The 26,000-nt window shown below is 42.5% G+C and overlaps 1 pseudogene; it reads right to left on the minus strand.

Moving 5' to 3' along the window:
* Window positions 1–17,725: 17,725 nt before the first annotated feature.
* Window positions 17,726–17,842, minus strand: LOC126189330 (5S ribosomal RNA; annotated as a pseudogene).
* Window positions 17,843–26,000: the final 8,158 nt, after the last annotated feature.

Raw genomic sequence — 26,000 nt, forward strand, 5'->3', positions numbered from 1 at the left:
TCGTAGCGCTGCTTTTCCTATGCACTTGCGAAGGTACTTTGAGGGCACAGCGAACAGCCGGAAGTCGCTGGTTCTTGAAACCAAAGATCCCGTCAGAAACATTCAATGGATTTGAGCGTACACTATATCAGTCTTAACACACGAACTCTGAAGGAGGTTTTTCTCTGACTTAAAGTGTACAGTACTACTTCTAAGCACACTATATTCAAACATTGCACGAACGGTCGAGCATGGATACTCTGTGCTATTCAAACGTTGCTTCAAATATGTAGTGGACCACTATTTTTTTGTCGTTTTTGGAAAGAAGAACGGCGTCATTGCTCACTGCCCGCCACTTGTAGGCGCTTTAATTACTTTCTTCACCTCCTGTAGCCTTGTTAATTTTAGTTGAACTTCAGTTAAAGAAAAGTTGTAAGACTACACAGAACAGCGTAGTTTTATTTGCAGTTTTGAGGAAATTGGGTGTTTTAATCGCTCTCGTGTTTATAACGTGTCCGAACTACGAATGACAACACTGATTCTAATCCTTAATAAACAAATTCTTAATATTCCTGGGCGAAAGTTTTGATGAAAGACGACACGATCTACGGAGAAAAGTCATTAAGAACATATATTTTCGTACGTTAGTTTAGGTACATAGGGACTTGTAGCTTTTAACGACATTGCCTGACAAGGAAAGTGAAGCCACAGAAGTAAAGGGGAAAGCGACACAAAAATTCACGGGTTTAGAGGGTGCGTGAGGTTATTTCAGTAATGACAAAATCGGCATTATGAGCCCGTTCATTAGGATGAGAAAAGTGTCATAATGCCATGGTTTTGTAAAGCCTCGTCGCCAACTTTGTAAAGTCCTCGTCGCTACTGCTGTGGAGGCAGATAGTGCGAGTTCGAGAAACGGTTTCTAGCGCAATACATCGCTAAGACAATTTCTCTCTGCCACTATTACACTGCTATGCTCCACAGGCAGGGAACAGGATAGGAGGACGAAGGTCCAACAAATTAGTAACAAAGCTAAAAATTTTACTTATTATTTTTTAATATAATCCATTATGGAGTCGAGGTATTCTGTTTTATTCTATGGACTTCCCAACTATTTGTGATGGTATTTTGTCTTTTTAGTCCGTTTAATTTCATGACATAGATTTTACAACCTGATGATGGGAGCATTGTCTCTTGAAACGCGTTGTTAAAATATATGTATAAGAATCGCGGTAGAATTCTAACAGTGATAACCAAGTTTTACTTATCTTTGTGACTAGTTGAATATTGAAGTCTGCAACACTGCTTGTAATACGACACAAAAAAGGTCCTCATTGGTTAAGTGCAAATAATCGTTTCACAGGACAGAGCAAACGCAATTTACAACTGTTTGTTCACTTCTAAAAGTTCACTAAACGACGTTCACTGTCTAAGTCAGCTCTGGACGATGATCCAGAGGGCGAGAGGTGCTCTTCTGTCTCCCGAGTACGCATCTGTCCGTTGTCGTCCCGTCATTGTCGGATTCTACTCGGTCGGAAATTGGCCGAGGCGAAGTCGATATCTTCATCCTGTGGCGCTGGTGGAATTCGCGCAAGTGGCGAGTCTGCATGGCACTGGCACCAGCTCGCATTTTTACGCCTGTGGTGCTTTCGTCCTGGCTCCGTCTTGTTTGGACGACACAGCACTTGGTACTGGGACACAGTTGAAGTCCGAGCTAGTCCACCATGTGTTCTGTAGGGGACAGATCTGGGGAGCTTGCTGGCAACAGAAGCGCCCTATCATCACGCACACAATTCATAGAGACACGTACCATGAGTGGACGAGCATTGTCCAAGTGAAAAATGGCACCACAATGGTGTCGCATGAGAGACAGCACATGAGAGCGCAGGATGTCCGTGACGTCAGAGTTCTCTCTATCACTACTAGCGTGGCTGAAGTCATTCCGGATGGCTCCTCAAGCCATGATTCAATTATAACACCGGTCTAAGCTGTAATAATAGGAACTGTTTCCAGATCGTCGCCATATTTGTCGATTGTAGTTACTCATCACTGAACACGATGAGACACTATCATTAGAAGTCTATGCTTCCCTGTCACAGCACCACTCCAGATGCAGACGTCTATGTTGTGGTGTTAATGGCAGCTTACATACGAGACAAAAATTTCATAGTGCGGTTACTGGTAGTCTCCTACCAGTGGGTGCGGGAAGAGACAGAATGTTGCAGGGAGTCCATTACGTTCTCGGGTGGTAGGCGCAGATGTGAAAGGGTTTACGTTCCTGGTGCACAATACAGCGACCTTTCCTATTGGTGGTCAAACGTTGTTGTTGTTGTGGTCTTCAGTCTTGAGACTGGTTTGATGCAGCTCTCCATGATACTCTATCCCGTGCAAGCTTCTTCATTTCACAGTACCTACTGCAACCTACATCCTTCTGAATCTGCTTAGTGTATTAAGGGATCTGACATTCCACGCTTCGATCCGTAGAACCCCAGTTTTCTTTCTCCTGATAATGACATCCTCTTCAGTAGTCCCCGCCCGGAGATCCGAATGGAGGACTATTTTACCTCCGGAATATTTTACCCAAGAGGACGCCATAGTCTGCCGAAATGTTGATGAAGACTATGTCTGCCCTCACGTTCCCATGTAATCCAAACTCTGGCCACTGTCACATCCGAATGTCCCCACAAATCGAAATACTGCGCGATCCGACCAGTTGGCCAAATGGTGACCCAAAGTGAAGCCTCTTTCAAACTCTGTCAAGTGCTGACTTCGCTACCTCACGGACGTACGTGTCTTTAATAGTGATCAGACACATCTGACGCTGTTCACGCTTCTTATACACGCTGCCAGGATTGACGATAACACTAGACATGAACAACATGAACAACATGAATGCACTCTTGTGACCGGTCTGTCAATCACTTACATACCCACCGAGTATTTATACATGTACTACGTTACACTGACGTCCTTCGCTTACTTGCCAGACAGTGTATTTTTGTAGAGCGTAAATGGAGGGACTCCTCGGCTGTCGTATTTCTGTTTTCGTGAATGTGCCACGACGAATGCAGCACTGCATTCAATTTGCATTCAATCGAGCACACGAGACGTCACATTCCCAATAAATTTCTCGTCACCTCAGACTTAATAATCTTCCAAAATAATGAGATTGTTTACCCGGCAGACGAACAAATGTAAGTCATAGCGACCACTCACAAAGGTGAAAAAAAGTATTTTCTGCTAAGCTATCATTCCAAATAGAAAGGCAAAAGTGTCACCTGATGTCGCAATAAGAAAAATAAGATTAGTTTTCTGTGTGTAATGTTCTCCATGCCGATAAAACCTTCAGCTGCAACTCATTTAATCGAGGGCAACATTAAAGTTAATTGAACATTAAGGTTAATTGAACTGGTTTGCTAGGCACAACCGCCATGTAAGTGCTATGGCCATGCCTCCTTTTAATCTGTAAACTTACTTATACAACCTGTCGTAGAGGGCCTCTGAATAAAGGTGCAACTTCGCGTTCTTCACATTGTCAAATATTTTCCAGAGGTGGAAGATGCAATGAGCGGAGTCAAAAATCCTAGGACCGACTGAGGATCGAACCCTCAACATCAGGGGATCAAATTAGACCGTGGCCTCTTAGGAGCCTGGCATTTGACTTAAGTCACTTCATGGAAATCACTAAAATCCTAATCAGTATTGCGGGATAAGCATTTGAACTTCGGCATTCCCGGATATAAGTCCAGAGAGGTAACGACTAAGTCCTTCGCTCGGTGTGAAAGTTAACAGTGCCGGTATCGGCATTGTGATGGCAAAAGGTCACGTGAGAGAAATTGTACGATGGGTAGTGAACGTATAAAAGATCAAGCTTCAGCTTGGCGATGGTACTGGGCTTTTCTTAAAACTCACTCTTCAATGCGACAGATTTTTCACAACGAAGTATGTCTTGGTGAAGATCGTTGCTGCACATCTATATTTATACGTACGTGTCTGCCCTGCAGTTCACACGTAAGTGCTTGGCAGAACAACTTTCACGCAATTTCTTGAGCGTTCCTCTATCCAACAGCACTAGCATAAAAGGAACACTTAAATCTACCCGTGCATCATCTGATTTCTCATAATTTATCGTGATGGTCGTTCCCTCTATGAAGGTAGAGTCAACAGAATGTTTCGGTATTTGGAAGAGAAATTCGTAAAATATCTCGCTACGAAAAATGTCTGTGTTAATGATTACCACCCCAACATTCTTATCGTATCCGTGACATTTTCTCCCCTGTTTCGCTATAATACAAAACAAGCTGCCCTTGCCGGTCTTGGTGGCCGTGCGGTTCTAGGCGCTTCAGTCCGGAGCCCCGCTGCTGCTACGGTCGCAGGTTCGAATCCTGCCTCGGGCATGGGTGTCTGTGATGTCTTTGTTGTTGTTGTTGTGGTCTTCAGTCCTGAGACTGGTTTGATGCAGCTCTCCATGCTACTCTATCCTGTGCAAGCTTCTTCATCTCCCAGTATCTACTGCAACCTACATCCTTCTGAATCTGCTTAGTGTATTCATCTCTTGGTCTCCCTCTACGATTTTTACCCTCCACACTGCCCTCCAATGCTAAATTTGTGATACCTTGATGCCTCAAAACATGTCCTACCAAACGATCCCTTCTTCTAGTCAAGTTGTGCCACAAACTTCTCTTCTCCCCAATCCTGTTCAATACCTCCTCATTAGTTACGTGATCTACCCATCTAATCTTCAGCATTCTTCTGTAGCACCACATTTCGAAAGCTTCTATTCTCTTCTTGTCCAAACTAGTTATCGTCCATGTTTCACTTCCATACATGGCTACACTCCATACAAATACTTTCAGAAACGACTTCCTGACACTTAAATCTATACTCGATGTTAACAAATTTCTCTTCTTCAGAAACGCTTTCCTTGCCATTGCCAGTCTACATTTTATATCCTCTCTACTTCGACCATCATCGGTTATTTTACTCCCTAAATAGCAAAACTCCTTTACTACTTTAAGTGTCTCATTTCCTAATCTAATTCCCTCAGCATCACCCGACTTAATTTGACTACATTCCATTATCCTCGTTTTGCTTTTGTTGATGTTCATCTTATATCCTCCTTTCAAGACACTGTCCATTCCGTTCAACTGCTCTTCCAAGTCCTTTGCTGTCTCTGACAGAATTACAATGTCATCGGCGAACCTCAAAGTTTTTACTTCTTCTCCATGAATTTTAATACCTACTCCGAATTTTTCTTTTGTTTCCTTTACTGCTTGCTCAATATACAGAATGAATAACATCGGGGAGAGGCTACAACCCTGTCTTACTCCTTTCCCAACCACTGCTTCCCTTTCATGCCCCTCGACTCTTATAACTGCCATCTGGTTTCTGTACAAACTGTAAATAGCCTTTCGCTCCCTGTATTTTACCCCTGCCACTTTTAGAATTTGAAAGAGAGTATTCCAGTTAACATTGTCAAAAGCTTTCTCTAAGTCTACAAATGCTAGAAATGTAGGTTTGCCTTTTCTTAATCTTTCTTCCAAGATAAGTCGTAAGGTCAGTATTGCCTCACGTGTTCCAACATTTCTACGGAATCCAAACTGATCTTCCCCGAGGTCGGCTTCTACCAGTTTTTCCATTCGTCTGTAAAGAATTCGCGTTAGTATTTTGCAGCTGTGGCTTATTATACTGATAGTTCGGTAATTTTCACATCTGTCAACACCTGCTTTCTTTGGGATTGGAATTATTATATTCTTCTTGAAGTCTGAGGGTATTTCACCTGTCTCATACATCGTGCTCACCAGATGGTAGAGTTTTGTCATGACTGGCTCTCCCGAGGCCATCAGTAGTTCAAATGGAACGTTGTCTACTCTCGGGGCCTTGTTTCGACTCAGCTCTTTCAGTGCTCTGTCAAACTCTTCACGCAGTATCTTATCTCCCATTTCGTCTTCATCTACATCCTCTTCCATTTCCATAATATTGTCCTCAAGTACATCGCCCTTGTATAAACCCTCTATATACTCCTTCCACCTTTCTGCCTTCCCTTCTTTGCTTAGAACTGGGTTGCCATCTGAGCTCTTGATATTCATACAAGTGGTTCTCTTATCTCCAAAGGTCTCTTTAATTTTCCTGTAGGCAGTATCTATCTTACCCCTAGTGAGACAAGCCTCTACATCCTTACATTTGTCCTCTAGCCATCCCTGCTTAGCCATTTTGCACTTCCTGTCGATATCATTTTTGAGACGTTTGTATTCCTTTTTGCCTGCTTCATTTACTGCATTTTTATATTTTCTCCTTTCATCAATTAAATTCAATATTTCTTCTGTTACCCAAGGATTTCTATTAGCCCTCGTCTTTTTACCTACTTGATCCTCTGCTGCCTTCACTACTTCATCCCTCAGAGCTACCCATTCTTCTTCTACTGTATTTCTTTCCCCCATTCCTGTCAATTGTTCCCTTATGCTCTCCCTGAAACTCTCTACAACCTCTGGTTCTTTCAGTTTATCCAGGTCCCATCTCCTTAAATTCCCACCTTTTTGCAGTTTCTTCAGTTTCAATCTGCAGTTCATAACCAATAGATTGTGGTCAGAATCCACATCTGCCCCAGGAAATGTCTTACAATTTAAAACCTGGTTCCTAAATCTCTGTCTTACCATTATATAATCTATCTGATACCTACTAGTATCTCCAGGATTCTTCCAGGTATACAACCTTCTTTTATGATTCTTGAACCAAGTGTTGGCTATGATTAAGTTATGCTCTGTGCAAAATTCTACAAGGCGGCTTCCTCTTTCATTCCTTCCCCCCAATCCATATTCACCTACTATGTTTCCTTCTCTCCCTTTTCCTACTGACGAATTCCAGTCACCCATCACTATTAAATTTTCGTCTCCTTTCACTACCTGAATAATTTCTTTTATCTCGTCATACATTTCATCTATTTCTTCATCATCTGCAGAGGTAGTTGGCATATAAACTTGTACTACTGTAGTAGGCATGGGCTTTGTGTCTATCTTGGCCACAATAATGCGTTCACTATGCTGTTTGTAGTAGCTAACCCGCACTCCTATTTTTTTATTCATTATTAAACCTACTCCTGCATTACCCCTATTTGATTTTGTATTTATAACCCTGTATTCAGCTGACCAAAAGTCTTGTTCCTCCTGCCACCGAACTTCACTAATTCCCACTATATCTAACTTTAACCTATCCATTTCCCTTTTTAAATTTTCTAACCTACCTGCCCGATTAAGGGATCTGACATTCCACGCTCCGATCCGTAGAACGCCAGTTTTCTTTCTCCTGATAACGACGTCCTCCTGAGTAGTCCCCGCCCGGAGATCCGAATGGGGGACTATTTTACCTCCGGAATATTTTACCCAAGAGGACGCCATCATCATTTAATCATACAGTAGAGCTGCATGTCCTCGGGAAAAATTACGGCTGTAGTTTCCCCTTGCTTTCAGCCGTTCGCAGTACCAGCACAGCAAGGCCGTTTTGGTTAATGTTACAAGGCCAGATCAGTCAATCATCCAGACTGTTGCCCCTGCAACTGCTGAAAAGGCTGCTGCCCCTCTTCAGGAACCACATGTTTGTCTGGCCTCTCAACAGATACCCCTCCGTTGTGGTTGCACCTACGGTACGGCCATCTGTATCGCTGAGGCACGCAAGCCTCCCCACCAGCGGCAAGGTCCATGTGATGTCTTTAGTTTAGTTAAAGTAGTTCTAAGTTCTAGGGGACTGATGACCACAGCAGTTGAGCCCCATAGTGCTCAGAGCCATTTTGAACCAAGCTGCCCTTCTTTGGATTTTTTCCATGTGCTCCCTCAATCCTGTTTGGCAAGGATCCCACACGCCACATAAATACCTCAAAACAGGACGGACAGGCGTAGAGTAGGCAGCCTTTTCAGTGTATTTGTTGAATCTTCCAGATCTTGTGCCAGTAAAAAGCAGCCTTTGTTTCACCTTTCCATCAACATTTTCCATATGATGGATTCAAGTCAAGCTTTTCGTAACTATAATCCCTAGGTTTCTGAGAATAAACAACCTTTAAATTTGTTTTATCGTGTAATCGAAATTTTGAATTTTTTTTATACTCATGCTAATCTCTCACTTTATTGATCGGGTCACTTGCAATTTTTCGCATCATGAAGTGTAAATCGTTTTTTAAACCGTGCTTATCTTTTGACGACTTAAGTAGACGCAAATCTATTGCATCACCTGCTGCCCAGCTCACCTCCTAAATCATTTGTGTAGATTAAGAACAGCAGAAAGCCTCCAACACTTCCTTGGGGGACCACAGATGCCACTTCTGTTTCATTCCATGACTTGTCGGCAGTTACTACGAAGTGTCACATTCCTGACAGGAAATTATGAATCCAGTCATACAACTGAAACGGCACTCCCTAGGCACACAATTTGATTAGAATCTGCTTGTGAGGAACGGTTTCTAAGCCTTCTGGAAATTTAAAACTATGGACTCAACCTGAGATCCCTGTCGATAATAATCATTGCTTTTTGTGAATAATAAGCTATTTGTGTTTCACAAGAAAGATATTTTCTGAATCCGTGCCGGCGAAGTGTCAGTAGATAGTTTTCTTCGTGGTATTTCATAATTTTCGAAGATAGTGTATGTTCCAAAATCCTACTGCAAATCGATGTCAGAGGTATGACTGTATAACTGAGTGGTTAACTTTTTTCTCCTTTCTCGTGGTGTTATGTGAAGCGAATGGTATTTTACGACAACGAACGGCGAGGTCATCAGTAGCCTTGCATAAAATAAATAGAGACGGAGTCGGTAAAAACCAAACCTTATTTTTTTTTATGTATGTGGACTGAAGCGCCGAGTAAAAATTTGTAACAAGACCAGGAATCGAACACGGCTCTCGTGCTTACTAGGCAGCTGCGTCACCCACTAAGCCACCTTGCCACAGCGGGTCAGACACCTGCACGGATTGGGGTAATCCGTGCAGTTGCCTGACCCGCTGTGGCAAGGTGGCTTAGTGGGTGACGCAGCTGCCTAGTAAGCACGAGAGCCGTGTTCGATTCCCCCTCGATCCATATTCTCACTGCCGCCCCAGTCTACTTTAAAATCCCCCTTTTTCCCTATTTTGTAAGAGACCATTAAAGTATTTGAAATTATATCATTTTATTTGTATGATTAACCATATGTCTTCCATGTTGGACTGTTGTAAAGAATTGCTACTGTTTATGAAAATAAAAGTAAAACTAAAACAATTATCTGTCACTTTTTATATTTCGTCTCACGTCGTATCGAGAGTTAACATTCTCATCTTCATGTGAAACAATGATACTGTGGTACGTATTTGTTATCTGGAAGTAGCCAATTTTTTGTTTGTTTCATTTTGCTACAAAAACGTGTAAGAGGTGTTAGTTAGAGCAATGAGGCTCCAAGACTATAAATTTTAAACAGTGGTAGAGGTACTTACAGTCTGTCTCACTGCATAGAGCCCTGCGGTTCGTTACAAATATACATTTTTAACTTAATTTTTCTTACAGAAAACGAACCATTAACATAAACAAAGATTATGACGATGAAAAGAAATAGTAAATTGCCACAGAGAAAATTCATTACTAATTTACATTTTTAACCATAGATACACATAACAATTATAAAATTGTTTCACTCTTTTCAACCCCTTGTTAAAAATATTACTACTGAAAATACATGGCAGTAAAGACACAAATAAGAATTAAAAAAAAATACGAGTATAAAAACTTGGAGATTTAGTATCAACATAATCTAATTCCTGCTGGTTCTGTACAGTAATTTGGCAATTATCCTTCATTAATGTCACTCAGGAAGTAGAAAGTGGAAAGAGTTACAGTGCATTATGTAGTACATCTGCGAAACTCTTAAAAGAAGCTCATTGCCACTGTCTCGGTGTTTTCATTTAGTGAATTATGTCCATGTTTTCCATTGTGAATGAAAATTTTTGTTCATAAATACTCAGTTTTTGGCCTTTGTTAATTTTGTGAAGTGTTATTAGATTGTCCTCTATATTATCAAAGGAATGTCCGGTGTTCTGAATGTGTTTAGCTATGGCAGATTTATTGCATGTGTTGTACTTAAATGCATTAATGTGTTCTTTGAATCTAGTTAGAAAGATTCGTCTAGTCTGACATACTGTATGGGATATTGAGAGCATTTTATCTTGCATACACCTGAGTTGGAGAATTTATTTTTTACTGGTTTTTGTATTGTGTGGCTCTCTACTACCTAATTTGTAGTTGGCGGAGAAAGCAACTTGTACGCTGTATGTTCTCAATACATTAGCAGTCTTTTGTGAAATGGTACCAAAGTAGGGAAGGCATACTGTCCTGGTGTCTGTCTGAGTGTTGGTATTACTTATGTCCCTGTCTACTCCTTTATTAATATTCTTAGACATTTTTTTCTACCAGTACAGATTGAAAACCATTTGCAGCTGCTATCTGTTTGATGACTTAAATTTCATTTTGGAGCATTTCATTGCTTAATGGCATTTTGTGTGCTCTGTGGAACATGGATCTGCAAACTGCTAATTTTTGTGTGGGTGGGTGGCACGAAGAAGCATGTATATTTACTTCTGTAGTTGTTAGTTTTCTATAAATACTAAGGACGTGTTCCCTGTTTTTTCTGGTGGTAATGAGGTCCAAAAAATTTATTGACTTCTTACTTTCAAATTCACAAGTAAACTGAATGTTATGTTAACTGAATCTTCCGTCGCTCCTTGGTAGAACAATGTTATAATAAATGAAAAGCAAACTAGTGCTCTTCATTTATTAAACTGAATGTTCTCGTGCATGCTGTTGAATACTTGCATTATCGTCTCAATACCTTGTTTGTTTTCCCCTCTGGTATTAGTAAAGTTCATTCAGATATCTTTTGTAAAACTCAATTTCTTGTATACATGGGCTGTTTCTACTGAATAATTTTCGCTCGAGACGGTTCATAAATATGTTAGCTATGTTCCCTGATAAGCTGGAGTCCATTGCTAGACCATTTGGTTGTGTGTACATTCCATTATTGAAAGTGAAGTAGTAGTAATTAAGTACCAGTTGAAGGAAATGAATGAATTCAACTGTTTCAGCTATTGATAGCTTCTTGTGTTTTAAAAGATTGTGTTTAATAACCTTCACTGCTGCATCTATGGGGATGTTTGTGTATAAAGTGATAACATCTAGTGATATCATCTGGCACTTGTCGGAAATAAGAGTGTTTAGTAGTTCATGTTGTAAAGTATAACTGTTTTCAAGAGAGTAGTTTAAATGTATAGTTGTTAATCAGAATCTCATTTCGTTTATGTGTCAGCTTATAGCCTGGGCTGTTTCTAGAGTTAACAATAGATCTGAAAGGATATTCTTCCTTGTGAACCTTTAACTATGACCTCAGTTGTGGAGCTTTTGGGTTCCTTAATATCCATCCGTGTTTCTCCTTCTTAGTTAGTCAGTCTTCTTTAAGAGTGCCTTGAGCTCAGTTTGAAAATTGTTGTTCAGTATTTTTTTGTTAAATAATTCTAATTTTTCTCAATATAAGTGTCCGTGAACGCACACTTCGACGGATAAAGTGTGGAGAGTATTGGTGGAACACATAACACCTCTGCCATAGACATCGTGTGCAAGCGCTTGGACCAATGGATTTTGAACCCCGCGTTCACTTCTGACAATAATTCACAGCAGTGTTGTAATGCCGAACTTCGTACAGTTTGTATTGTTCAGACTGAGGCCACATTTACCTGTAATGGTGTTCTCAACACCCACAACAGCAGTATCTGGAGTGACTATAATCCCCATGTCGCCCATATCGGTGGCCACCAGTAACGATTCTCTTTCAATGTATGGGCAAGCATTGTCCAAAATTACCTAGCAGAGCATTAATTGATGCATCACTGTGTGACTATTACACGTTACTTGGTGCTACTGCGAGATGCCCTGCCACAACACCTGAACAACACGTACCCTCATTGCTGGATTGAAAGGAGGGGTCCTGAGACGTGGCCAGCACGATCGGTGGATGTCACAAAATGGTTCAAATGGTTCAAATGGCTCTGAGCACTATGGGACTCAACTGCTGTGGCCATAAGTCCCCTAGAACTTAGAACTACTTAAACCTAACTAACCTAAGAACATCACACACATCCATGCCCGAGGCAGGATTCGAACCTGCGACCGTAGCGGTCGTGCGGTTCCAGACTGTAGCGCCTTTAACCGCTCGGCCACTTCGGCCGGCGGTGGATGTCACAACTCTAGATTTCTTCCACTGGGGTTACGTCGAGACTTTGATGTAAGAAACCCCCTTTAGAAACAGATGAATGCCTTCTTGCAAGAGCCCAAGCTTCCTACGTCCTGGTACAACAAACACCAGGGATCTTTGAGAGAGTGCGGCAGAACTTCATGAGGCGTTATCACGCATACATTGAGCCTGCAGGCCTCATTTTGAACAGCTACTAAGGGCTATGTTGTTGTGCAGTGCATGCCCATAACAAAATAAATATGCATTTCCGACCACTGATACCCTATCTCAATATAATCGGTTGTCACTCACTATTTCAGGCTTCAATTTGACCGGAAAGGTTTGAGACACATTGCAGGTGTTCGGTAGAACCGACATCAGGAGTAGCGGATGGCTCAAGTAACTCTGTATCCAGGGAGTAAACATTGTGTAAGTGATAGATACAGGGAGACACCAACCAATCCTCAAAGATTGTCTTCAGACAGATGAGAATTGAACGCGAAGTGTTTGCGTTCAAAGACGTAAGCGCGGAAAATCTTGCCTGTTTGTCTATCTTTTGGACAAGATTTTACTTCTAAAAGGGAAATTGTGCGAACCGTATAATCGTTGAAGTACTAAATGGCATGAAACATCGAGTCTAAAATGCTGTAACGAACACAGGAATCTGTGAAGAGTGAACACTTATCATCTCAAATTCGGCTAGCACTACAGCAACACACACACACACACACACACAAATAGTGATCAAACATCAACTTTATGACCACCTACTAATAGCCTGTATGTACACCTTTGGCACGGATAACAGCGGCGACGCATCGTGACGTGGAAGCAGTGAGGCCTTGGTAGGTCGCTGGAGGGAGTTGGCACCACATCTGCACAAACAGGTCACCTAATGCCCGTGAGGTCCCGAGTGGGCGACGATGACCTCTGACGCCACATCCAATTACATCCTAGGTGTGTTCGAACGGGTTCAGATTCGGCGATTTGGGAAAGCCAACACATCAATTGGAACTCACCACTGTGTTCTCGAACCAATCCATCACACTCCTGGCCTTGTGAAATGGGACGTTATCTTGTTGAAAAATGCCACTACCGTCTAGAAATGTAATCGTCACGAATGGGTGTATGGCGTCTGCAACCAGTGTACGATACTCCTTGGCCGTCATCGGGCCTTGCTCGAACCCCGCTGGTGGGATGGATGCTCATGTGGATGTTCGCAAAGCATAATGGAGCCGCCACCAGGTCGTCTCCATCCCACAACACAGGTGTCAAGGTTTTGTCCCCCTGGAAGATGACTCATTCGCCTCCTCCCATGGGCATGATCAAGCAGGTATCGGGATTCATCAGACCATGCAACGGTCACTGCGCCAATGTCCAGTGCCAGTGATCAAGTGCTCTTTCAGTAGTAGTAGCCGATATCGTGGTGTTAACATTGGCATATGCATAAGTCGTCGGCAGCGGAGACCCGTTGTTACGATTGTTCGGTGCACTGTGTGTTCAAACTCTTGTACTCTGACCAGAATAAAAATCTGATGTTAGTTCCGTCACAGTTCGTCACCCGCCCTGTTTTACCAGTCTGCCCAGCTTACGACGTCCGACATCTGTAATGAGAGGTGGCTGCCAATCCACGACGTCTGAAGGTGGTTTCACCTTGATTTAGCCACGTGTTGAAGACACTCACCACAGCAGTGCCGAGCCTCCACGCCGTCACAATCTACCGTCGGTCAAACTCAGATAGATCGCTCGCCTTCTCCATTCCACACACAGACACCACCTCGCTGATACTACATGTACTGTGCGTGTGTTAGATTAGCAATCATTCCTCCCCAGGTGACGCTGGACGAGTTTATATCGATAGTAGGTCAGCCGTCATAATTTTCTGGCTGATCAATGTACATATATCATAAGAGTCGTTAGGCTCAATTTTTCTGGTGTTTTATCAGATATTTGTAGTTTCATTTTTGCAATGTGTAGCTGAAGTCAGGCCAAACAAATACTGCTCATCATGTCTTTCATGCGACGTCCACTGTCAATGGACAACGTCTGTTTGTTCTCCGCTACAAAAAAAAAAAAAAAAAAAAAAAATTAAAGCGCTCGCACGTTAGTCTAGAGTGATATTCGTTTTATCGGTATGTACGGGCACGGACAGTAAGAGAGAGAGAGAGTATCTAGTACTCAGCAGCGACTCGCGTGTTGCCCTGCTCGCGTCGCCCGCTGCCGCGATGCAGCAACGCTGCTCACAAGGGTACAGTGCCTTCTCGTCATCACTGATTTCGTCCGAATGTATGGCGTATGCAGGTCTTGGCCAGACAGAAATGCGGGACACAGATGGCCAAGCGTTCAGAAGAAATAACATTTTTGGCGCGGATCACGCGATGAGTAAGTCCTTCACGTGTGTGGAGTTCCAGACAGCGGTTGGGGCATCGAAAACAGTACAGAGCAATAATACAAGGGTCTTGCGGTACTGTCCCTATGTAGAACTCTTATTGTTTTTAGTTTTTACGCATTTTACTAAAATAATTCTCATTGTATTTATATATTTTAGTAGAAGGTATGAAACGGAAAGGCAGAGGAAAATTTTGATACGGCAATAAATTTGCAGGAAGATATCGTAAGGCGTTCATGGGAACTTCGCTTATAAAATCGGATACTTTCATTATTTTACAGTTGATGTTTAACACGTGCTTTGATGGTACTGATCGAAAAACAGGAGAAGCAGTAATTTTCTCGGCATCTTGCACACGTTATAAACGTCGCATTTTTACCTGCACGCTTCAGTAACTATCCTTCTTGGAGAGTTATTTGCAGAATCGCAAAGTTTTAAACATGGCTGCTTGGTTAGTGACCGTTTCTAAATTAAAATTCAAACAAATGAGCCCTCGGTCACTAGTCTTATTGACCAGGTTTCAACACTTCTAAGAGTGCCTTCATCAGAATTAAAACAATTAAAATGGCCTATAGCATAGTTACAAATTTATAGGAAAAACATTTTTATATAAAAATGTCTTCTATATATTTGTAACTATGCTATAGGCTACTTTAATTGTTTTAATTCTGATGAAGGCTCTCTTAGAAGTGTTGAAATCTGGTCAATAAGACTAAAACTAGTAGTGACCGAGGGCTCATTTGTTTCAATTTATTTGCAGAATCTTCGTTATCGCTGTAAGTACAATCCTTCCTTGGGAATTTATTTGCGATCTCAAATCTTACATTGCCTTTCAATTTCATGTCCTCTACGAAAATATTTGTAAATACATTAAGATTTTTTTTATTCATGACTGTCAATCAGCAGGTGCGAAGGACGTTTTAAGAATAACCTGTCGCCCACTGCACAATTTTTTTTACTAATTTAACTTCTTGACTAGTTTCGGCAAATTTACCGTCCTCAGAAGATACATCGGAAAGCAATCGTCAAGCAAACTCTGGACGATAGAGTCCTACAAAAAATGGGTGTAGAATAAGAATTTAATGACTAAAAGCGTTGGATCACAATTAACAGCAGATTAATAACAATAAGTGTACAGTAATAAACAGATTATAAACGTACCTTCGTTAAAATTTACGTAGTACTGTGAAGCAGTTAAAAAACAACGTAACAAATGCGAAGATACGGTGCCGAAGAACTTCGCATCATAGGTAAAATATTAAATAACCACGAGACATACGCTGATTAGCACCAACAGACATTGGTTGACTGCAAAAGATTTCACGCACGATGAGGGTGGTCGTGTCTAACATACGTCAAACGAAACTGAACATCTATCTTAAAGAAATGAGACACCTTTAAGCATCTTACGTCACGTGCTAACAAGCGTATAAATTTTAATACAAAAATGCCATATCTTGTGAAAAGGGCTGAAGAATGGGTACAGTGATCAGGTTTATTTAATAATCAGTTGATGGTAGCGCCGCGGGCCGATGTAGAAACGTTACTACACTGAACTCTGCAGTATCTTGACGTAGAGGCTGGCTGCTGGTTATGAGTTCTCAGCGATGCAAGTAAGTGGGCCCGCCCCGGCTAACGCATCCCACTCGATGGCGAGTGCGAGGTCACAGTGCGTATTTACAAGTAGTCTTTCCATTTAGAACCTCTACCTATAGCTCCTATAAATAAAAAAATACATTGAGCGTTATACCGGTTTATTTGTAGTATAAATAACGTAAAATTTGGAAATAAAATATAGCTTCCGTGTAGGGATTCGACCCCACGACCCTCCTATTACAGTTCTCTACTCTTTCCCTGTGCCAACTGCTGCTTGGAAGCTACGCCACCATAAATGGTTCACGACTCGCGCTAAAAATGCTATTTTTTCTAAAAGCTTGACTGCCTGAAGTTGCCACTTCCGTCACTTCCGCTTCTGGACAAACCCTGCTTGTACTACAAATTGGGACGAAATCGGTAATTACGAGTAGGAGCAGTTTCCTAGAAAGTCGCTTTTAGTGTAACAAGTATAGTGGATCAGTTATTACGACTAAGATAATGGTGAAAAATTAAATTTTAGTCACTGTTTATTCTCAAATATCATTTTACGGTAAAATTACGTCTAACATTGCTACAAAATTGGCATCGTTCATACAGCAGCAATGTAGTCAGACGAAACCACACTGCTAGACGCACCGGACAAAGATCTGTAGCTTGTAGTCTGTAGCCAATGTGCACCCAGTCTCGCTTGACAAGGATTTACATGTACTATACCTCTTAAATTGGCAAATATGATAGCCTGTATGATGAATCTGTGGTACTCACGTGAGACAAACACGTCCATCAAATATCTAGGTGCAACTTTGTAAATCGACATGAAATGGAGGGAGCACGTAATGTCGGTTGTAGGGATGACGAACGCTCGACTTTGATTTATTGCGTGAATTCTAGAAAAGTGTAGCTCATCTATAATGGAGACTGTGTGCAGAACACTTTTGCGACCAATTCTTGAGAACTGCTCGAGTGCTTCGGATCCCCACCAGGTTCAGTTAAAGGAAGATATCGAAGCAGTCCAGTCGCCTGCTGCCTAGCAGATTTGCTACCGGAATATTCGATCAACACAAAAAGATTTACGAAAATGCTCCTTAAAATCAACTGGGAATCCCTGGAAGGAAGGAGAAGTTCTCTTTGGGAAACTCAACTGACGACAGATAGCAGAATGATCCTAATGCCTGCAGCTTACCTAAGATTCACGAATACAAGATAACAGTGCTACAATGTACCCTCCGCCATGCACCGTGTGGTGGCTTGCAAGATATGCATTTGGACTGTCGTGAGACGAGATCTTGTAGTCTAGTCGGCGTACCTATAAAATTTGGTGTTATTACAAGCACTCCGTCTTCAGGCCACAAGTGGTCCATCGGGACCATCCGACCACCGTGTCATGCTCAGTTGAGGATTCAGATAGGAGGGTCGTGTGGTCATCACACCACTCTCCCGGTCGTTATGATGGTTTTCTGTGACCGGAGCCGCTACTATTTGGTCGAGTAGCTCCTCAATTGGCACCACGAGGCTGAGTGCACCCCAAAAAATGGCAACAGCGCATGGCCGCCCGGACGGTCACCCATCCAAATGCCAGCCACGCCAACAGCGCTTAACTTCGGTGATCTGACGGGACCCGGTGTATCCACTGCGGCAAGGCCGTTGTCGCCCGTGTTATTAGAACAGTGGCAAACACTGGGGTGACTAAAGTCATGGAACACCTCCTAATGTCCTGTCGTACCTCCTTTTACCCTGCATAATTTATGTTCCATAAACGTTCGATAGGATTCGTGTCACACGATTTGTGTCGCGAAATCATTATCCAGAATTGTCCAGATTTTTCTTCAAATCAACCGCCGAACGATTGTGGGCCGGTGACATGGCACATTGTCATCCATAAGAAATCATCTTTGTTTGGGAACGTGAAGCCCTTGAATGGCTGCAAATGATCTCCAAGCAGCCGTCATAACCATTTCCAGTCAGTCATCGATTCAATCTAAACATAGCCCATTATGGAGCCACCACCAGTTTGCACAGTGCCCTGTCAGCAACTTTGGTTTGTGGCTTCGTGGGATCTGTGCTACACTCACCGCTTAGCAAATGAAAGTGGGACTCATCTGACCAGATCACAGTTTTCCAAACACATTGGGTCGAACCGCCACGATCACGAGTACAGGAGCGACGCTTAGGATGTCATGGTGTTAGCAAAGACACCCGCTTCAGCCGTCTGCTGCCATAGCCCAATAACGCCATATTTCGCCGCACTGTCATAACGGATACATTCGTCCTACACCCCACATTGATTTCTGCGGTTACTTCACACGGTACTGCATGTCTGTTAGCACAGGCAATCTCCTAAAATGCCGCTGCTCTCGGTCTTTAACTGAAGGCCGTCGGCCACTGCGTTGTCCGTGGTGACAGGTAATGCCTGAAGTTTGGCATTCTCGGCACAACACTCTTGACACTGTTGACCTCGCAATATTACTCCCTAACAATTCGCGAAATGGAATGTCGTATGCGTCTAGCTCCAACTACAATTCAGCGTTCAAATTATGTTAATACCTTTTATGCCGCCATAATCTTGTCAGAACCTTGAAACTTCCTGGCAGATTAAAACTATGTGCCGGACCGAGATTCGAACTCGGTAGAGCACTTGCCCGCGAAAGGCAAAGGTCCCGAGTTCGAGTCTCGGTCCGGCACATAGTTTTAATCTGCCAGTAAGTTTCACGTCAGTTCACACTCCGCTGCAGAGTGAAAATCTCATTCTTGTCAGAACCCTTTTCACATGAATCATCAGTGTACAAGTGACAACTCTGCCAATACACTGGCCTTTTGTATCATGTGTAGGCGATACTACCGCCATCTGCTATTGTGCTTATCGCTACCTTATGACTGTCACCTCAGTATAATGGATATGCAAAAATCGAAAAACTACTACCAAGGGCATGTGGATGGCGCCTTCTAGATGACTTCCGAAACGTCAACCACAAAGATATTTTGACAGAAGTATTACATCCAGTAATGTTTTCCTCTCTCTCTCTCTCTCTCTCTCTCCCCCTCTCTGTCTGTCTGTCTGTGTGTGTGTGTGTGTGTGTGTGCGTGTGTGCACGTGCGTATGTGTGCGTCATTGTATGCACATGCCTATCTGTATTTTGATGGACCTCTCCGAAGGTCTTAGAACTGGCGATATTTGCTTATGCTGCGACAAGGCTTGGTGCGGATTATGATGGAGCCACCCCCGCGAGAAAGGACGCAAAGAAATGAGGGTGACAGGCCTCCGACAGAGTGCGAGATAAAGGCAGCCGCCCCGACAAAGGCAGGAATTCATATATTAGGGGCACCGCAGCGGGGGCAGCGCGGCGCCACAAAAGGAGTCCTCTCTTCCGGGAACGTGAGCTCTTCTCACCGGCTCCCGGAAACCTGCGTGAGCCACGTACCACCGGTCGCTGCCAGGCCGGAACGACCAGCCCATGGAATCAAATTCCTCGATTTCACGTCCGTCTACTACAAAAACAGCTGTTTTTGACATAAACCCAAAATCGTTTCAGCACATTTGTGTCATCGTCAGAGCATAATTGTATTCAACTTGTAAAATGTAAACATTTAAACAATAATTATTCTAACGATATTATAGCAAAAAAACTATTTTTATGTGTTGATGTTACTACTTTAATTTTTTCTACGTTTTTGGTTCACGTGGGACCCTCTACATTACTTTATAATGGTAGCATGTCATATGCAATTAAATCAAGTTACTGCCAGTTTGGCAGGCAACTGCAGACCTTTTTCCCTAAAAGCATTGACCATCTTGCCTCACAAGGTGATAAAAGTATTAACGGTTATGGCAATTACTTTTTAAATTATAAACAGTTTACTTACTTTTGCCCGTCTGCCTAGTTTTTATTTGACTGCCCCTTATAGGCATCATAGTTATGCAGAGATGAAGAGCCTGGGACAGGATAGACTAGAGTGGAAAGCTGCGTCAAACCAGTCCTTGGAATAAAGGCCATAACAACAACAGCAACAATATTAATTTAACATTCTTTAAACAGTGAGATGTTACAAAATAAGTGTAGGAAAATAGCATTACCTTTCTCAAATACTAGCGTTAGTAAAAAAGGTATAAAGATATGTGCTAAAAAAAGTTGGTAAGTGCCACACTACTAATCTACAGACTGGGGGTTCGATCCCTAGTCGATCCTGGTTTGGCTGTGTCACTTATTGCTTCTTTCAACTCTGGCGACGATTTGATACATGAGAAATTAAAACTGTCAAAGTGATTCGAAGTCTATGGGAAACTGCAGGCCTCTCTCAACAAAGGATGAGACATTTAAAACTGTTTGTCGGAATATTTGACAAAATACACAAAGAATTAAAAAAGTGGTAATAAACGTTATACGCCCCGTAAAGGGACACCCATTAACATAACGCTCCAACCCCCTCCCCTCCCCTGCATCAAGGTGGCTTAGAAATCTTAAATAGAAACCCCTATTTTTTATTGGAGATTTGGATTCTCCTTGAAAAGAAACGTAATTTTTGTATGAAACATTTCTTTCGTTTCACGACGGATGGCGCTGTAATCGGCACACATGAATGTGAGATGACAATCGTTGCAAAACGGTAATATCTCACGAAAATTCATATCTGATTAGGAAAATCAGTGTACATTATTTGATATTTGGGAAAATGCTTTCATGTGACACCGTCAATCCTCCGGTAATTCATTCTTAGACTACATTTAGCGTTACCCAGAAACAACGACATTGATGTCGTAGTAATGTGTTCTGGTCGGGGTCCTTAATTTTGGTGAGCCCCTTTGCCTCTCATTATCTCGGGGTGCTTAATTACTGTGTGTCCCCCTTGCCTCTCACAAGTGTTTCAGTTCAGCAAATGTTCGAAATGTTATCCGTTGTTTCTAATGCACATTACAACTCTGCGTCTGAATGACAATCCAACATGTATCAGTGTCTCTGCGGTAATTTTTGCACATTCATTGCGAATTCGCTGCCCCATATCTTCGGGGGTTGTTGGTACATCCATGTAAACTATCTCTTTAAGCCATACCCACAGGAAAAAATCGGCAAAAGTGAAATCGGGTGAACGTGCGGACCACATTTGAGGACCTTCTCGTCCAATCCATTGACCCGGATGGTTTAGGTTCAAAACTTCTCGAGCTAGTCATGAATAATCCGCAGTTGAAACCACATATCCAGTCACGTTTGAAGTGGAACATCTTCAATTAGTACGGGTAAAACATTATCCACAATGTCGCTGTACATTTGACCAGTCAGATTACCTTCTATGAAGTATGGACCAATTACCTGCGTACTTAAAATACCGCAACAAACTTTGACACTCCATGGGCGTTGATGTTCAATTTGCCTTACCCAATGAGGATTCTCCACTGATTAATAATGCGTATTATGAAATTTCAGTGAAATGCAGACCTTTAGTTGCTTACAGGCATTGATAAATATCAACGGGTACATGTCCGAAAGAACAGATACCATCTTCATAATGCATATTATGTCGATTCACTTGACCACGATTCGTAAAATCTGATTCATCGGAGAAAAGTACCTGTGCAATGAAATTATCATTGACTGCCATTTGTTGCTGTATCCTGTTGCAGGAATTCAGGGGATTGTTTAAATAGTCACCCTGCAGTTCTTGATGCAGCGATAAATGAAATGGATGCCATTTGTGTGCATGCAGTATGCGTAGAACACTGATTTGCGTAATTCCTGAACCTCGCGCTAAACATTCACTGTATTTTCGTTTGTTACAGGCGCGGTCGAAAAGTTTAACACTTCCCGTTTCGGTAAACAGTTAGACAATACTGCGAAACGTCGTTGCAGACGGAACATTCCTATTGGGGAACAGAGTAGCATACTTTTGACGAGCTTCGTCAACATTTCTATGAGCCTCAAAGTACGAGGCAATGACATCGACCCTCTCTGTTATCGTTAATATCGTCGAACAATTGCGACGAGATATGTACAGTCAGGATCAGGATCATTGAAGTAACATGCACAGTCTGACCGCGGACTTGGAGCATGATCACATTCTGTGCTTCATTGTATTGTGGGAGGTGTCACATGATAGCATTATCAAAAATATCAAATAGTAATTCGACGTCTTAGTGGGGTGTGTATTTGTTTGAGATAGTACCGTTCTGCAATAATTGTCACCTCGTTTCCATGTTTGCCGATTACAGCGACATCTATCACGAAACGAAAGAAGTGTTTCATACAAGCGTTACATATTTTTTCATGGAGAACGTGTCGCACACGTACAGCTGTGACATGTTGCATCGTCTTGCTGGTATATGCCACAGTGCCGGGAAAAAAAAAACTGCATTTTGGTAAGCCCCTTTGCCTCTCATTATCTTGCTTGTTTACTGTGAGTCCCCCTTGCCTCTCACAAGTGTTTCAGTGCAGCAAATGTTCGAAATGTTATCCGTTGTTTCTAATGCACATTACATCTCTGCGTCTGAATGACAATCCAGCATGTATCAGTGTTTCTGCGGTAATTTTTGCACATTCATTGCGAATTCGCTGCCCCATATCTTCGGGGGTTGTTGGTATATCCATGTAAACTCTCTCTTTAAGCCATACCCACAGGAAAAAATCGGCAAAAGTGGTCACCAAGGATAGACACATACTCGTGTTGATCCAATGTGCCTTTCAGAATGACGCCATCACCCAGGGAATGCCACTAAAACATTCCTAAGGCCATAGTTCTCTCTCGTGGTTGCAGAGTGTTCGCTTTCAGACGTTCCACGCTGTACACGCCAATGACCTTCTGTCCGATGAAGCATAAAACGTCATTCATCTTAAAAGGCCACCTATTACCAGTCAGTGTACGACACCTAGTGTAGATGAGGTCGCAGTTTTCCTACCTGTTTTCTTGTTAAAGAGCTGCCTCACAATTTCCGGTTTGTATCCATTATTATAGGCTATACCTTCAAGGGTTTGTAACTCGCTTTCCATTGCGTCTGCTGAAAGAGGAATAGCGAGCGCTAGGTGTATGCAAGAATGGAAGAAGGCCATTTTGTGGGCTTGGGGATGTGTAGAGTCTGCTTGGATGATATTATCAGAAAAGGTGTTTTTACGAAAAATGAAAGTTTCAAGTACGCTATTGAGACAGGACATTACTACTTCTGTGTCTAGTTCACTGAATGTGTAGATTTTCTAGTTGCTTAGGTTGCCCCTTTTTACTTTGGTATTCATTGTACTATAACTGTCTCATGATCATTTACCAGTGTAGATGTGGACATCCGCAAACAGGTCAGGTCCATTTTTGCTATTAGATCTAATATACACTAAGACGAAAATAGCGACGCACCACTAAGGAATTACCCGAATCGGATGTAATCGTAGATGTGACGCAAATGTACAGACAAACAAATATTTATGATTTAATAACAAATTTTAGGAGTTATTGAAGAAGCAGAGCTTCACAAACTGAGCAAGTCAATAACACGTTGGTTACCACTGGCTTTTACGCAAGCAGCCGGCCGGTATGGCCGTGCAGTTCTAGGCGCTTCAGCCTGGAACCGCGTGACCGCTACGGTCGCAGGTTCGAATCCTGCCTCGGGTATGGATGTGTGTGATGTCCTTAGGTTAGTTAGGTTTAAGTAGTTCTAAGTTTTAGGGTACTGATGACCACAGATGTTAAGTCCCATAGTGCTCAGAGCCATTTGAACCATTTTACGCAAGCAGTTATTCGGCTTGGCATTGATGATAGAGTTGCCGGTGTCCTAAGAGATAGTGCCAAATCCCGTCCAAGTGGCACGTTAGATCGTCAAAATCCTGAACTGGTTGGAGGGGCCTCCCAATCATGTTCCAAAAGGTCTCAAATGTTCAAATGTGTGTCAGATCTTATGGGACTGAACTCCTAAGGTCATCAGTCCCTAAGCTTACACACTACTTAACGTAAATTATCCTAAGGACAAACACACACACCCATGCCCGAGGGAGGACTCGAACCTCCGCCGGGACCAGCCGCACAGCCCGTGACTGCAGCGCCCTAGACCGCTCGGCAAAAGGTCTCAATCGGGGAGGACCTTAGTGACCAAGGTAGGGTTTTGGCAAGTACGAAGACGAACAGTAGAAATTCTCATCGCGTGCGACTGGGTGTTGTCTTGCTGAAATGTAACACAAAATGGATTGGCGTGAAGGGCAACATATTGAGGATAGAATAGCGTCGACCTACCACTGTGCTGTAAGGGTGCCGCAGAAGACAGACCAAAGGGTCCTGATATGAAAAGGCAAATTACTCCTGGTTGTCGGGCTATAGGGCGGACGATATCATGTTGGTATCCCACTACCGCTCAGGGCGTCTCAAGACACGTCCTCGTTCGTCATCGGACCTCAGTTCAAAGCGGGACTGAATACTGATGATAATTCTAGTTCTTTCAATGACATTCCAGGTCGAAGTCATGTCTTCCCCATTTGGTTGTCATCGGCGACTCTCTTACATCACAGCAGTACGTCAACGATATTCTGATCCCCATTTTGTTGCCTTTCATGGAAAGCCACCCTGGGCTTGCATTTCAGCCCGCTCGCACACGGTGAGAGTTTCTATCGCTTGTCTTCATGCTCTCCAAAGCCAGCCTTGGCCAGCAAGGTCGTCGAGTCTCTTCCCAACTGAGAAAGTTTGGTGCATTACGGGCAGGGCCCTCCAACCAGCTCGGGATTTTGACGATCTAACGCGCCAATTGAACAGGATTTGGCTCGATCTGAGGAATACTTACAACTCTATCAATCAGTGCCAAGACGAATAACTGCTTACATAAAGGCCAGAGGTGGACCAGTGCCTTATTGACTTTCTCAATTTGTGAAGCTCTTTCTCTTGAATCCAATTTTTCTGAAGTTTTAGTAATCTGTCTGTCTATACATGTACATCACATCTACCGATTTCACTCCCATTTGGATCATTCCTTCGTGTTGCGTTGTTTCTTCGTCTTAGAGTTTATATAAGATCTAATGGAAACAAACAGATCTGACCTCTTTGAGGATACCGACATCAGAGCCGGTAATAGTGACCACCAGGCAGTTTTAGCACAATGAATATAAAAGTAAAGAGGGCGACTAAAACAGGTAGAAAGATCTAAACATTCAGTAAACTAGAGAAAGAAGCAAGAGGATCATATTTCAGTGAGGTATTTGAAACTTTCAGTTCAGGACAGGAGCATGTAGAGTAACTATGTCCAAAGTTTATAAAGGTAGTTGACGGTGCACTGATACATATGTTTTGATAGGAGGTAACCTCCGTGGTAAACTGTCACTGTACCGAAAATACTAAAGAAACAGAGGGTACTGCATATGTGACGCCTTCAATGACTACCATAGCAGAATACTGTCGAATGGTCTTTCACAAAACTCGTAGAAATTCTGGTCGTATGTAAAGGTTGTTAGTGGCACCAAAAGTTGGTGTCCAGCGAATGGGATAGGAACTCAAATTGAGGGTAGCAATGTAAAAGCTGAAATGCTCAATTCTATTTTCAAATGTTGATTTACAAAGAAAAACGCAAGAGTATTCCCTCAATTTAATTCTCGTACCACTGAAAAGACTTGTGAAGTAGATATTAGTGTCAGTGATGTCGAGAAAAAGCTAAAATCGTTAAAACTGAACAAAGCCCCAGGACCCGACTGAATATTTAATTTGCAACTGAGTTTGCCTCTCTATTAACTTTAATCTTTCGTAGATCCTTCGAACTAAAACCGCGTCCAGTAGATGGACGAAAACACAGATCACATCCGTATACAAGGAGGATAGTAGAAGTTGTTCACATAACTACCTTCCAGCATCATTGACATC

The sequence above is a fragment of the Schistocerca cancellata genome, chromosome 5 (genome assembly GCF_023864275.1).
Source record: "Schistocerca cancellata isolate TAMUIC-IGC-003103 chromosome 5, iqSchCanc2.1, whole genome shotgun sequence".
Classification (NCBI taxonomy): domain Eukaryota; kingdom Metazoa; phylum Arthropoda; class Insecta; order Orthoptera; family Acrididae; genus Schistocerca; species Schistocerca cancellata.